Genomic DNA, 16,026 nt, shown 5'->3' with positions numbered 1-16,026 from the left:
AATGGTTTGAGAAATGTTTTATGAAAGGGATTGCAAAAATGTTATCTTTATTGATTTGTGAATCTAATTTATGAAAGGTATTATGCTGTGAAAAAGTATATGTTTGCTATTGTGAAAATGATTTATGATACAGATTTGGATTGGTTTTGTGGAAATAATTGATTTGTGAAAGGATATTTTGGTTTGTAAAAATGTATTATGATTATAAGATTGATTATGGATCGGATTTATGATATTGAAGGATGATGGTTCATGCTCAATATCACTGTAAACCCGGTTAGGAGTTTTTCGATGTGCATATTGGTTTGAGGATATGCTTCTGGGTCGAGCTACCAACTGATAATAGGTAGAGACATTGACAATGGGAGAATCTTGGTTGACTTGTCACCAAGCGTAGTATCGTGATCATGGTTTGATATTGAGTAATATATTGATTAATGAAACGGACCATTGATGTGTGATTTAATGAGATGGATCTATGGAATAGATCATTGATGTGTGGTATGGGATTGATCAATGGAATAAACCATTGATATATGAATTGATGAGATTGATCAATGAAATGAACCATTGATATTTGTTTTGATATTATTGATGCAATGGATATTTATGATATGTATAAAGATTTGTTGAAAAGATAAAAATCGTCTTTGATCTCATACATATCTTATACTGTGGATTTGAATCAAATGAGTATCCGATATGGTTTTGCAAATATGCATTGTGGGTGCTCGATCTGTATATAAGAAATATGTACTACTTACCGAGCTGTAATTACTTATCCCATTCATTCCAATCTTTTTAGCTTCTTTAGCTAGCGACAAACAAAATAAGAGCACCATTGGTAGGGAGCTTTTGGTAGTTGCGTTTTGGATATGAGTTGAGTTGAGATAGCTGATAAATGTATAGTTTGATATCAGGTTTTATGTTTTAAGGCTACGTTCTTTGGATGGAAAGATGGTTGTGTCATTCCCCTCTGAGTTGAGATAGCATTTGGTAGTTGCGTTTTAGTCTATGTTGATTAAATTTACATATAGGTAAATATTATCTAGTAGATGCTAGATATCCAAATTCCACAAATTATTTTGGGCTAAACGAATAAGTTAGATGTCATTTGCCAAAGTTTCAACGACATCCTATACCTTATCAATACATGTTCAATTGAGCTTATTCCTCACCATAATTAGAAATTGAGCAAACTTTTGGCGTATTGAAAAAGAAGTGGAAGATTCTAATGGAGTATGCCAAGTTATCTGTATGAAATTGAAGTGAAAATTGTGATAGAGGTAATAACTTTACATAATTATATATGAAGAAATGTCGACAATGATATCTTTTTGCAAAAGCAGATTTGGACTCGAGTTATTTCTTTCCTAGGGCATGTATAACCATGTTTATTATAATGAAATTAGTCTCTTTCTAATTGTGAAAGAATCTACTTTGATGCGATTTTTTTCCATTTGATTTTTTTAGCCAAAAACGAAATGTGATTTTTTTTGTTTATAAATTTGTTAATACTTCTCTTTTACATTACACACAACACTAACTAAATTTAAAAGTCGCGGTCATTATTTTTTCCAATTTTAAACATATTAAAAATTATTAGCTTAAATTTGTCACACCAAACGACTTATGCAATATGTTTCCACTAAACGACATTTCTCTCGAAATTGATTTTCAATGTACTTTTCAAGTACCATTTACCAAACAATATTTACTTTTTCATGAGAACCCTTTAGGGAACTTGCTCAATAGCTCTCGGCCTAAATGTTGAACCAAATGCGAACTGTATGGTGTATATCCGAATGGGAAAACAAACCGGATTGAGTCGAGCCAATGCCGTAGGGTCGAAGGTTTTAAACACACACATGATACATGCCAAGAAAATCGTTTCAAATTTTTTGCTTCCTTTGTCGTCGGGTTGACTTAAAAAGGATTTCCAACAGTGAATGTGAGAAATAAGAAAGCAAATACGTTTGAAAAGTTATGGGAAAAGAGAGAGAGAGAACAAGGAAGGGAGCTTTAAATGCGAGGCAGGCCATACAGTAAGCGACTTTCGTGAAGGGGCAGTGTCAGGTCCCTTGTCACCGCATGATGTGATTGCTCAGTCTCTCCCACCCACCTCCTCCTCCTCCTCCTCCTCCTCCCCTCCTCCTCCCCGCCCTCCTTTCTTCACGCATTCTTCTTCTTCTTCTTCTCTCTACAAAAACAAATCGATCCGAAGCCTATTCTCTGCAACGCTCCGAGCAATGCTTCCAAAAGAGAGAGAGGAAAGAGGGAATTAAAAGCGAGAAAAAAGGTCGGCACAAAGCGACGACCCGCGACGACCACTTTCTTCGGGCTGTGTTATGTACGAGACACATGCACACGACATTGCATGGCGTTTCGATGATGGAGTCATTATAGCACAATAATTACAATCACCCGTTTCTTTCTCTCTCTATACGTGTTCTGCTTTTTGTCTGTCAGAAAAGGAGAAGGGAAAAAAAAAGTCATTAAAGAGGAGAGAGAGAGAGCCTGAAAAGAAGCCCTTCTCTCTCTGTCTTTCCCTCTCTCTCATTCTTTCGCAATCATAAAGCAATCGATTACAAAATGATTTCCTCCCTCTACCCTTTCCCTCTCACATCATCTCTCTCTCTCTCACCAGAAGAACAACTCCCAGAGACTCGTATTGATTGCTCGCTTTTGCCCTCGATGACTGGGCCGTAAAGAATTACGAAACACGCCCCCAACATGCGCTCTCTTTCTCTCTCTCCTTCTCTCACGTCAACGTCAAAGGCGTACAACTTTGTTCCGAGCGTCCATGGACGATAACTCGATGCGGGACGACTTTCTTTACCTGTTGGGCCAGTCCCATTACCAAAAACTGCAGCTGCAGTTACAGAAAAAAAGAAACAAATAACAAATAACGAGTCCTCTTCCCGTCCCGTTCAAGGCACTCCTCCTCACATGCGCATCAGAGTAATTCTTAGCTTTGTTTTTTTCTTCATTTCCTCCATGGCCACTTGACTTGTTCATCTGTTTATGCCGAACTTCCAGATTCAGCTGCAGCAATATGCAGGTTCATCTTCTGCACTGTTCTTTGATCTTGGGTCGCCATACATGAAATCTTTAAACGTAGGAAAACAAGAAACGAACTCAAACAACTTGGGCCACTGGAGATCGATTGCCATTTATGGACATCGTGGTAAAGTTTTTTGGATGTGGTGATGAATGGGAATTGACCAATTTTATGTATTGCACATGGCCCTTTGGGTTTCAGATATTGTCTCATTTGCAAGTCATGCGTGTATTGGGATTCATTCAAGTTTGATTTTCGTCTCAAAAATAGTTTTAGAGTATGTCATATATTTGGAAAGTCCATTTGAGAATTGTATCTTCTTTGAATTGTTTGGGGAATATATAGAAGTTCTACGAATTCATTATTTGAGACGAATTGGATAGTCGTTACCCACCCATGTGTCTGGTTAAGCAATCAGACGGGAAAAGTGCTGAATAAATCCTAAACCTTTTGGGGTGGTACCAATTTAGTCCTAAACCTATCTTTTATGCCAATTGAGTCCTAAACCTTTTGATATAGTGCCAATTCAGTCCTTTTGGCCGGAGTTTGCTGATGTCGACGTTGGCTGACCGGCGACCGATCACCGGCGCTAATGTGAACAAAATTTAATAATATTTTAATATTTTTTTGAATTTTTTTCTTCTCCCTCTTCCTTCAGCCGCTCGCCGAAGCGGCGACCGGCCGGAGGCTAGAGGCCGGCGAGGTCGACCTCGCCAGCCTCGGGCGAGCCACGCTGGCCACTGGCGAGGCTCGTCCTCGCTGATGACGGCGAAGGCGAGCCTCGCCATGGCTGGGCGAGGCTGGACCGCGCCAGATCCGACGAGGTCGAGCCTTGCCCAGCCATGGTGAGGCTCGCCTTCGCCGTCGCCAGCGAGGGCAAGCCTCGCGCTAGGCTGGCGAGGCTCGCCCGATCCTCGCCAGATCTGGCGAGGTCGGGCCTCGCCCAATCGCCGGCAAGGCTTGCCCGGCCCTCGCTAAAGGTCACGAGGGCCGGGCGAGCCTCGTCATGGCCGGGCGAGGGTCGACCTCGCTAGATCCGGTGAGGTCGGGCTCACACAGGCCGTCCGGGCGAGGCTCGCCCGGCCCTTGCCGAGGAGAGTCGCAAGGTCCGGCGAGGGCCGGGCGAGCCTCGCCGGCAGTTGGGCGAGGCCCGACCTCGCCGGATCTGGCAAGGTTGACCCTCGCCTGGCCATGGCGAGGGTCGGGCGAGCCTCGCCAGCCCAGCGCGAGGCTCACCCTCGCCGGTGACGACAAAGGCGAGCCTCGCCAGTGGCTGGCGTGGCTCGCCCGAGGCCGGCGAGGTCGACCTCGCTAGCCTCTAGCCTCCGGCCGGTCGCCGCTCCAGCGAGCGGCTGAAGGAAGAGGGAGAAAAAAAAAATTAAAATATTATTATATTTTGTCCACGTTAGCGCCGGTGACCGGTCGCCGACTGGCTGACGTCCACGTCAGCAAAATCCGGCCAAAAGGACTGAATTGACACTATATCAAAAGGTTTAGGACTCAATTGACACAAAAAATAGGTTTAAGACTAAATTGACACCACCCGAAAAAGGTTTAGGACTTATTCAGCACTTTTAGCCTCCGGCCGGTTGCCGCTCCAGCGAGCGGCTGAAGGAAGAGGGAGAAGAAAACAAATTCAAAAAAAATATTAAAATATTATTAAATTTTGTCCACGTTAGCGCCGGTGACCGGTCGCCGGCTGGCCGACGTCCACGTCAGCAAAATCCGGGGAAAAGGACTGAATTGGCACTATATCAAAAGGTTTAGGACTCAATTGACACAAAAAATAGGTTTATGACTAAATTGACACCACCCGAAAAGGTTTAGGACTTATTCAGCACTTTTCTCGCCATCAGACTGTTAAGAGGTAATGGCATCAAGTAAAGACTTCTAATGTGAGTACATCTAGAGGTAATCACATCTAGAGGTATCCAATGTGACTCGCGTTACATCTAGAAGTATCCAATGTGATTACACACTCACGTGTGAATTTTACTGAGCGGTTTGTTTTTTATGGTCGCTCTAGCAAATCTCTAATTATCATGCATCTATTGTTCATGTATATATAGTTTCTCTTTTGCTTTGCAATATTTCTATATCATTAGATGAAAAAAAGTTCTATTCGGTGATCGGACATATTTTGGTGATACATGTTTAAAATAATTGTTTATGTATATATCTAGAAAAATGAAAAATGGTAATTTTTTCTCCAGCCTTGATTAGTGGATTACAAACATGGATGTAACTCACGTTTTCATTCAGTTAAGTTTATATGTAAATCATCTCCATGGTTTGTAATTCACCAATTATAACCTCCAATCAGGTTCGAGGAAAATATAGACTAAAGAAGAAAAATGTGGAACTATGTTTCTTGACTTGTTGAGAGTGGATGCATAAGGGACTCGGAATTGAGGATAATTGTCCAAAAATTCATAAACCTATTGTACGAAAACCAATTCAGTTCTAAAACTTTCAATTGTGCCAATTTAATTCTAAACATTTTGACAATTTTCCAATTTAGTCCTAAACCTTTCTTTGTGTCAATTTAGTTTTAAAACTTTTGAAACTTTGTGAATTTAGTCCTAAACCTATTATTTAGATATTTGGCCGAAATGACTACATTGGTAAATCGTCAAAAAAGTTCAGAACTAACTTAGCAAATTATCAAAATATTTAGGACTAAATTGACACAATTGAAAGGAGACTAAATTGGCAAATTGTCAAAAGGTTTATAACTAAATTGGTACAATTGAAATGTTTATGATTAAATTGACCTCCGCACAATATGTTTATGACTTTTTGGAAAAATTTTCCCACGGAATTGGGTTTACTCAAGTGTTTTAGCATTTCTTGTACTTGGCATCTCTCTCGTACTGATGATTGGGTTGGGCTATTTTCTCCATGATTAATGTAAACTGGTGATGTGTATGTTGCATTCTCCTTGTGATTCATGCTCTCGTTTGCCCCATCTCCAATGCCAGCCCCTGCCAAGCCCTAAAAAACTTAACAACAAAATTGAACTGAAAGCAGAATGCCGATTTTGAAAATTGTCACGACAATGATATTAACAGCGACAACACGTTAGGGTTAGACGTGAAGGTTGACGGGACAACAGGTCATTAAAAGGGAGTTGAAATTTATGATTGTAGTTTGGAATACCAGCTAACAAAGGACATTCTTCTTCCAACCAAACAGTTGAAGGAGCTGTTTTGCGGTCCCTACGTTATAATTCACCCGTCCTCTTGATGTCAAGGGATGGATCGCACATCTTGAAGGAACAAACACGAAAACCCTGGTACGGGGCACTTGCAACCGAGTCCAATTCACTCAATGCTACAGGTTCCTCCTTCAACTACTGCTTGTTTTCCCTTGGTAACATTAGTCCTGAGGTTTTAAACCATTAACTTGGTTGGCTGCTCTATGCCTTTAATCGCTTGCGTCAACATTGATGTACTTTGGCATCATGGAACGACATGGACGCCCACTTCCTATGAATCTTGATGATAAAGCTAGCCCGACATTCTAGGATGTTCAAAATGACCAATTCTTGCCCTCACGAATGTGACTCTGAACTTTCTGAGCTCAGATCATCAAAACCATTAGAGTAAGGTATGCGAGAGAAAAGTGAACCTCATATACCTACGAGTTAAAGTTAAATAAAAAGTCTGTTTGTCTGAGAGAAATCTATTTACGAAAAATTATTTTTCGGCTTTTTGGTATTTGGACGACGGAAAATTAATCGGTCTAGGGAAAACAATTTCCATGGACTAAAAACAACAAGCTTAGATGGGGGAAAATAACTCCCCCAGGAAGGAAATCTCTTTCCTTTCTTAAACCACTAAAAAGAAAAAAAACTAACCGTTTTTCTGAAAACGAATTTCTTGGAAAATATTTTCCTTGTAATCAACGCACCTAAAGTAGTTATTCCTATGCCCAATCGCTCCTAGACTCAATAAGTGGCATCCATGCTTATGGTTTTGAATTCATTCTGCCTCTAGTAGTCTCCACGATAAGTGGTACAAGAGCTCATGGTTTCAATAAATGGGCTATTGCCTATTGCTGTGTATATAATTTTCTTAAAGCATATCTTAAGGGAAGATATCGAGACTAGGAGAAATTGCCAAACAGTTCAGTCTAGACTAGGAGACCTCTAGACGACGTGTCTTTTATCGTAGCAATAAATAAATCATTAAATTAATTTAGTGTGCCTCTTCGTAGTCTACCTTAGGGTAATGAGAATAGGTGGCATGAGAGTACTATGGTTGATTGTCATAGTTCATTACAACATGTTTGAGTTTATAAGAAATCCTAATGTAAATTAGATGGGCAGAGTCCTAAAGTGAGAGAATTACATCTCACTGGCCAACGTATTACAATGTAATACGAATGATGTGCTGGTGAATAGTACGTCCTGGATTGGATAGGTAAAGTTTAAGAAAGGTTTAGTGAAATTACATCATAACACTTACAATCCTATTTCATTAGCATGTCTTTCTAAGGAGACCGATTGAGTTGAATGGACATATTTCTTTATCTTAAAGTTAAAAATATGATCCGTGAAGAGTCTATTGCGACAAAGTGGGAAAAGTGAAGAAAAAATGCAATGAATGAGCTTCCGCTCTAATAAGTTATTCGACAAATTTAGACTATCGTCAAAGTCACTAAACATAAAAATATAATTGATGAAAATGTAGTTTAATATCTAAATTTCAACGTTTAAATGCTCACTTTTTCCGTTCAATTTTTTTCAAGGAAATTATGTGCGTGAAAAAGCTGGCAATGATCATCGTGAGCAGGATGAGGGACAATTGGTTTGAAGATTGAGGTCTAAACTCTTTAGGTAGATGTACTTACAGACTGACTCCTACCCACCTAGGTTAACAACGTAAAAACTACAAATTACCATCTTATCTCTTGATTGCCTAGGGGTCAACGAATCACGAGGAGGTCCAATCGGTTGACTTGTGGCCTCCTTGTCCCCCCAAAAGCACCTTCCAATCTTAATTTATTTAACAATAATATATCACCATAATCAACCCCACATTTAATGAGGAATCTCGACATTTGTGCCACTGACAGATATATATATTTATATATATTATCATAGAAAATGGAAAAAAAAATGAGTACAGAGAGTTCCAAGAAATACTGTTCATACATTTCTTTTGGACCAAAGAAAAAAAACGGAATTGTTTTAAATAAATGCCACGCGTAGAGAATAAAAATGTCACGGGTCTCGGGGACGTCTCATCCCTGCATCATTCGTTCTGATTTGCAGGTGACATATGATTCCAAGATCCTGAGAGAGCATCAGAGTTTTCAAATTCTGAAAATTCAGAGGGCAAATTCGAGGGATAATACACCAATGAGGAATATGGGACTTGAGGATACATCTAAGACTCTGGCCTAATGCACGAGCAGGTGATTGTCAACTAGTCCCGCAGTTTTTTTTCTAGTGGAAAAGAAACGCATGAATGAGCTCATTTTATAGGTGACGTGGTAAACAAAATCAATCGTTGTGCGGTATGAATAATGTGTTGGTATATCATACTTTTTTGTTGGAGGAAAGATAACGAATCTTGTCATTCATGTCAACCAAATGTAGATCTAACTATTTCTTAAGAAGTGACGATTGGGTTTGCCTCGGTAGAATTAATCTAGAAAGTTTCGAGAGATTGACGTATTGATGAAACGTTCGAGATCTTGTGTTTCAAGAATTGTCAGGTCTTACTTCTTAGATCTAATTGCACGAGTTAGTAATGACTCCTTGCAAATTCCATAGTGAGCTTAGTATGATGGGATGAAGCTTGATAAAGGATACTACATGTCATAAACTTTACGGAAACTAATTTCTCCACAGGAGGAAACTTTAGCCCAAATAACTTTATAACCTATTATACATTCAGAATAAATCTGGAACAGTAAGACGGTGATTATGAGAAAAAATACAGTGGGCTCGTTGTAGCATACGTATATTGGAGGTAAAGATCTCAAAAAATGAAGTAAACACTAACTTGTAAATATACTTGTAATATAATGCATACAATGTATAACCTTGTATATGTGGTAAAATCATGTACTTGAACCTATAAAAATACATGTCCATATATGCAGTAAATCGAATTTTCTTTTTGTTTACAAAATGATTTGACCAACTGCAAACGGATATTTTTAAATTTTTTTTTCTTGCGCCCGCTAGTAGGGATTTACACAATCGGTGGCGATGATTGCACACGCTGCATATGAAATCGAACGCACAGAAGTATTTCCATGTGGTATCTTTTCTTTGTAAGATAAAAGTTCAAGGGTTTGAATTTTTAACCTCAAACCAGCAATTAAAAAATGTACTTGATAAGAATCATGGGACTTAGAAAAATATATTTGACAAAAATCATGGAACATATTAAAAAAATAGCGGGGTGGAAACGTTTGATCACACAAAATTACTATGATTATTTTGAAAAAACAAGGGCAGCATGTCGAGATACATGGACCCCGATTAACAAACGAAAATGGTAATGAAAAAATCAACTTCCAAAACAATGCCTCCCCCCACCACCAAAAAAAAAATGAACTGAAGAATTTTTCCAAGATGTGGACCTTTAACAAAAAAAGAAAAGAAAAATGCCATTCGAGCATCCTATTCCAACAGAACCCATGTGAAACGATCATGCTACATCAGTCCTATGTCTTTAAATACGAGAATAACATAAGAACATAGCAAAAAGTTGTGGTCTCTCTTTCCCTCACTTCCTTGATGGATAGGTCTCTATGATTTACTCTACCAAACAAAGAAAAGACAGCATTGCATATAAGCTCCTCCGTGAGAAAAACACTTTGCATAAAGAGGATGTATCTTTGTTTTTCCCGAAATGCACACCATATGTTTGTCACGTTTTCGAAAAGAAAAAAAAAATGGTCGATTACGTGAGTCGATGGCCCAAGGAAGAGAGAGCAATCCGGCGTTTCCTAAAATCTGTTACCAGTTTTAGGAATCTCCAAAAGTTGTCTTGTCTTCATTGGATCGTCTCCTCTTTCTAGTTTCTGAAAACAACAGATAGGTTAAAGGGACAATTGATAATACTAGGTATAAAAGAAAACTAACTTGTAAATTCTCTATGTTGATTTAGTAGACTCCAGCTTATAATCTAGATAATTATTGCATATTCAATTACTCCACTTTGTATAAAAAAGAAAACTGTGAGCCTATATTTCGTACCCTGGCATTGTCAATTCTTTCCCATATAGTAAACTTTTCCAAGCCTTGAATAACATCAAGGGATGGGTAGGACGCGACTGTAAAGTTAGATGGATGGCCTAACTATGAAATTGTTTGCTATAGTGGTGGAGAATGTAACTTGTGCGTTGTGCCTCCATGACGTCAGTATCCACTTTCATTAGGATTGTTACCCCGAAAAACCGTATCAAGTGTTACTTATACGATTGCTATGTTGGTCTCTTTCCTCGTGATTGCTCTATGTTCTTGATCCCAAGGATGTGTTTTCGTGATTACAAAGAATGAGAGGAAGAATAACTATCAAGTGAGCGTATTGTATATATTATGATAAATACGGATCATCAAATTTGGTGAAACTCCTATGAGGCCCACATGAGTCTCATCGTTTCTAATACAATTCAAATTCCTTATAGTGCAAATGGCACATTCACCTAATAATCTTGTAGCTCGAGTGTGTTTGGGTCACGCTGAATGGCACAAGAGACAGTTCAATGGTCCCTCGAAAAGACGGATCCTAGAGTCGTGGCTTCTTGCTTCTTCTTTTTTCGCAACTCCGACATAAAATGCCGTGACACACAAAAGCCCTAAAGACTTCACAATCGATGGACGAGACCTGATCTTTTCTCGACCCGACAGTTCTTGAGAGCTTGAGGATCCCGTTTTTTCTTTCTCGATCCGGCGATCATCAAGAGAGTTTCGAAGATCTGTTCTCCGAAGATCCTTCCCACCCACACCACGACCCGAGTAGGGAATCCAAAGTGAAAAGCGAGAGAATACATTATTGTGCGTATGCACACAATAGAGAGCAGTAGGGACACAGCTCGTATTGGGATAGAAATGCTGGTGATCAAGGGACCCGCAAAGAATGTTGCAGCACAAGATAATGAGCCGAAACAAAGAGAGGGAGAGAGGGAGAGAGGGTGGAATCATCGGAGACTTTCATTCTCCGATAGATTCTTTTGACTGAGGATCGTACACGCATAATAATACAAATAATTGCTAAGCAAAGAACAACAACATTATAGTATTTCTTTCTTTCTTTATTTTATATTTTTGTACTTTAGTTTTTTGCTTGTGGTGCGTGCATGCATGCGTTATTTGATGAATGTTCATTGGGTTAAAAGAGAGATGTCACATAAATGTCTCACGTGAGGGACATCTTCTTCCCCTTCCTCACATGGGGACGCTCCCGGGAATCTAGCTTCCACAATCTTGTATCTAACTCAAAGTTTGGGAAAGAGAGAAACACCAGCCACAGAAAGTTCAGTTCTTCCATTTCCAGGCTATCGCGCTCTTTTCGATGTGGTTATTTTTCTGCATTTCTTTATGACGGGGGAAAATTTCGTTCTAGGGTTAAAAGAATCTCCCGGCGCATGAGATACCCATTAACCTCGTAAGTCAAGTGAGAGATAAATCAAAGTGTTTAGGTGGGTAGCTAGCCGGAATATGTGAAATTATTTTGATCCACGATATCCATATAAAGCGCCGGCACTGTGTTTTACGCATTTGAATCATGCACATAAATCCATTCTTTCGGTTTATAATAATGGGTCCTGCATGGCTTTCCATGAATTTTTCCGATCCCCTCCACCTCTTCCTTATCTCTTTGATGAAAAACTATTGATATTACATGTTATAAAGAAAATTATTTTAATTTGATAAATTTGAGACCCTCGAAATACCTTACGAGTTTCATGAATCGGTAAGATACTAACCAAAATTTGATTATATTTGTAATTGGCGATGTGAGTGATTGAATTCATTGGATTATACATGCGTGACAATAAATAACATGTCTATTATCTTTGGGTCGCTAGTACCAAAGAAGTATATTCCGTAAATTCTAGTATGACATCTGTTATTTCGAATAATCACCTTTTTCTTTTCCTTCTTGGCTTGCAATTAGGGTTCTGTGGCATTCACGGAAGGCATACTGTCATCTATCGAGTTTCTCAGTACATACGCATCGCATCACATCTGACCTTCTTTTTCATCCATCTTTGTTTTGACTCTGCTCATGGTGAAACCCTTTTGACTCGACACCATCATTGCGTCAATTATTGCAGTAAAAGATTAGATAGGTCGGCGCAATGTAGGTCTCTACGCTTTCTTTCTGTTTTTCCTTTTTTGGGGGCCAACACCTATTGGCTTCCCACCTTCAACATGTTACGATTTGTAATTGATTCGGGTCTACGCGAAGTTAACGGTTTAAACCTACTCCTGAACTCGTCGTACATTGAGTTCTTGATTTGTGTGCATGAAACAATTATTTATATACTCAATTATTGATTGTGACATTGCATAATTATAAGAGTAAAGAACAACATTAAATGTGACCATAAATTTAAAGGATATTGCATGAGCCTATTTTTATAAATTTACATGAAATATAAACACAATTATTCAGAAAACTCATATTATAGCTATAATATTTGTTCCACTGTTAATTAATGCTTTGACAAGTCGATAAATCAATTATATAACTGAAGTTTCTTTATCTTTATTATTTATTGGAACTCTAAGTCATTAGTTTAACACTATGCTAATTTTTATCTTACATTGTTGAATCATAACTTCTAATTTATCTCCATGTATCAACAATACCTTCATCACAATCTATTGAACTACATATGAATTTTTCCTCCCTTGCATGGCTTGGGGTGTTATGGCCATATAGATAGATTTTGTATTCGACTTAGCACATTCACCGAAATGTTATGAGAAGGATTAAGATATGTAGGTCACTTAGTCTCCTTAATCCATTAATCAATAAGGAAATGGCTACATGCATGCGCAATTTACATCTCCACTTTCCTTTTCATCATCTCTCTTTGTATGAACATGGATGGAGATACAAAATATTAAAAAAAAAATCAAGAAACGGTTTGATTGCACTTCTCATTTAAGAGTAAAACACGGATTAATCAACAAAAAAAGAAGAAAAAGTGGAAATTACTGATGGCAGTTAGCTAATTTATGTGGAAAACTCTAAGAGAAGAACAGCAAAAGCCGATTTTTTGTTTGGTAGTTAAGGTGTCAATATCAAAGTTGCGAGGGTGCTTTCATTTCGCACTGCTTATGTGGAGACAGAATTCACTTTCTAGGTCGTCCTGAACACCAACTACTCCCAATTATAGCAGACTTAAGCAATGAATAATTGAATTTACTGTGTAACGACCAGACTTACTAGATTGAGATTAAACTGCACCTGACTAACTGGGATTTATGGTATAATTATAAGTTTGATTGATGATGACTCCAAGTTGGAGCTGCTTGAGGGAGCGCTTGGCACTTGCCAAATTTGTCATGTCCCAAGTACTGTCGGGAAGGCAAAAGCAAGCACTGCCATCTGTTAGATAAGGTCCTGTTCAGCATTTGTCTTCAAGCAATGTATGAGATGTGCACCCCATAAAACTATAATATAAACAGAAGGAATATGCAAAAAAGAAGAAAAGCCAAAAGACTAAAAAGCTAACGCATGGAAATCTACCCTAGAGGGATGATTTGTTCTGCCTATATTATTTTGATTGTCTGAAGGGTTTCCTGTTGTTCATTCTAGCTGTCGGGAGGAATTAAAAAAGCGAAGGAGTACAGACAGAATATATTTACGTAGTTGTTCTTTTTTTTTTTGGTTTTAGTGTTGCGATAAGTTCATGATTTGAACCAAATTTCATTAAACCACTTCCCTGGTTAGAGTAAAGTCAGGCCATCTGGACAAGCCTAATGAACCAAATTTTAATAGACCAAATTTGAGTTAAACCTCCAAGATTGGCGTAGGTAATTAGAGTATTAGAAGATTTCCAATCAGGGAATGGAGGTTACTTGTTTGAACTTCATCAACCACATGCAAACTTCTCTGGGTCGAGCCTACCGACACTGATTAAAGGTCTAGACTTAAACGGTTCATGTGTCATGTGTTTCATAGTTCTTTTGGTATAGTCAGGCCTCGATGTTAGTGCCTCCGGATCGTCAAAAGAGAAAGTCGGGTCATCCACTTAAAAGGAGAACTTGAAAGGAGTTACTTCTCCACAAGCGAATCTTAAGAGACACTTGAGAACAAATTTTGTCCAACGGCCAAGCATTTAGGTTTAATAGAAAACAAATGCTCGTGTAGACACATGTGAATACAAATGTACTAAATTGAAATGCTCTTCGTTCATCGTGATTAAATTGATATATTCAATGTAACTTCTCAACTGACTAGGATATCATGCAATCAAATTATTGAGGATCCATATTTAATTAGATGACCAAAATACTCAAACTTTACCTGAATATCAGCGCACCGTCAAAATATTCAATGTCTCTCTTCTTTCTCTCTCGCTCTTCTCCATCTATGATGGCGATTGCTGTCGCCCATCGGGGCTCTAGTTGCTAGAAAGAATCGGAGGATTGTCATTGTTGTTGTCACCTCCACCCCCTTCTCTCTATGCCAAAATCATGTACAGCGTGCCACAGGATATCTGTAGGGTTGACAGGAAATCTGGGGGGGAGAGCATTGACGTCCTCATCGATGGCGGGCATAGTGGTGCCTATGGCTGGTGGGGGCGCCGGCTAACGTGTGAAGGCCGGTTTGGATCGAGCTATCGAAGAGGTGAGGGACGTTTTTGGAGCTCGAGTATTGGATTATTGAAGAATTGAGTCTTTTCTGTCAATTAGTTAAACATGATAAAGTTGAGCCGTCAAATAATTAAAGCTTAAATATCGATCATTCGAGGGTTAAATCCACCTCACTCCCCAATGTTCATGTCAAATATTTCTAGGGTGGGTGCTTATGTCAAAAAGATGCGTACTAGTCTAGAAAGCAACTGGGCGTCGTTGGGGGGAATGAGATCATACATAAAGGGTATAAATCTGTGGGTGAAGCAAATTATGATGGGTACAAGCTATTCCATATTCTCCACCATACATTCCTGTCAAGCTGACCACCAATTAATGACATACATGTGAGCAAATCTTCTGCTCATATCACACCCACAACAGAAACTTTCCCCAAAGCTGTCGTCAACATTGATTCCTATCTCTTCTTTGTGCGTGTGTGTCGTTGTAGAACTCGATTCGTCGTCCGACACTGTTGGTCCAATTTCAAGGACTCCTCTGCCATTGTCCTTTCCCATGAAATTTCAACCGTGCAGCGGTAAAATGTGTGAATTGTAGTTTACAATATGGTCAATTCCTGACATATTCATGTCGTTTGTGCAATTGAACTGAATTAAGAAAGACTTTAGAGGACAAGTTACGTACAATCGAGACAGCTCATCTACAATCAAACTTTGCTTAGGAAGGTCACAACAAAAAAATGAAAAAAATGCTTGAACCATTCATGAATTTTCAAAATAAGCTACGAATTGCAAAGAAGCAAGAGTTGGTATGACTAGATGTATGGTTTCTACTTGGCTCTCAAATATTCCAAGGAACAAAGTAGATAAGCACTAGTCCTATTGAGAAGCTAGAGTGGTTGCTGAGTTAGAACATCCATATTCACATCCGAGCCCCATAAAGTCGGGATCCCGATTCTCGATCCGAAGTGGCAGCAGCCACCTCCAAAGCGGTCATTATGAAAAGGGGAACATCACGCGTCCTAAGTCTTTATTGCTATTCGGGGCATATTAGGTGGCCTTTCATGCTAACTATTCTATCAGGCAAATTTATATCAATGTCTTTTCAACACAACAACTTAACAAACCGAAATAGACTGTGTACCACAACTGAATAATTAATTTAGTGT

Source organism: Syzygium oleosum, unplaced genomic scaffold (genome assembly GCF_021117445.2).
Source record: "Syzygium oleosum isolate NSW1041296 unplaced genomic scaffold, Sole_v2.1 Sole_v2.48, whole genome shotgun sequence".
Lineage (NCBI taxonomy): Eukaryota > Viridiplantae > Streptophyta > Magnoliopsida > Myrtales > Myrtaceae > Syzygium > Syzygium oleosum.
This window is presented reverse-complemented; position numbering follows the sequence as displayed.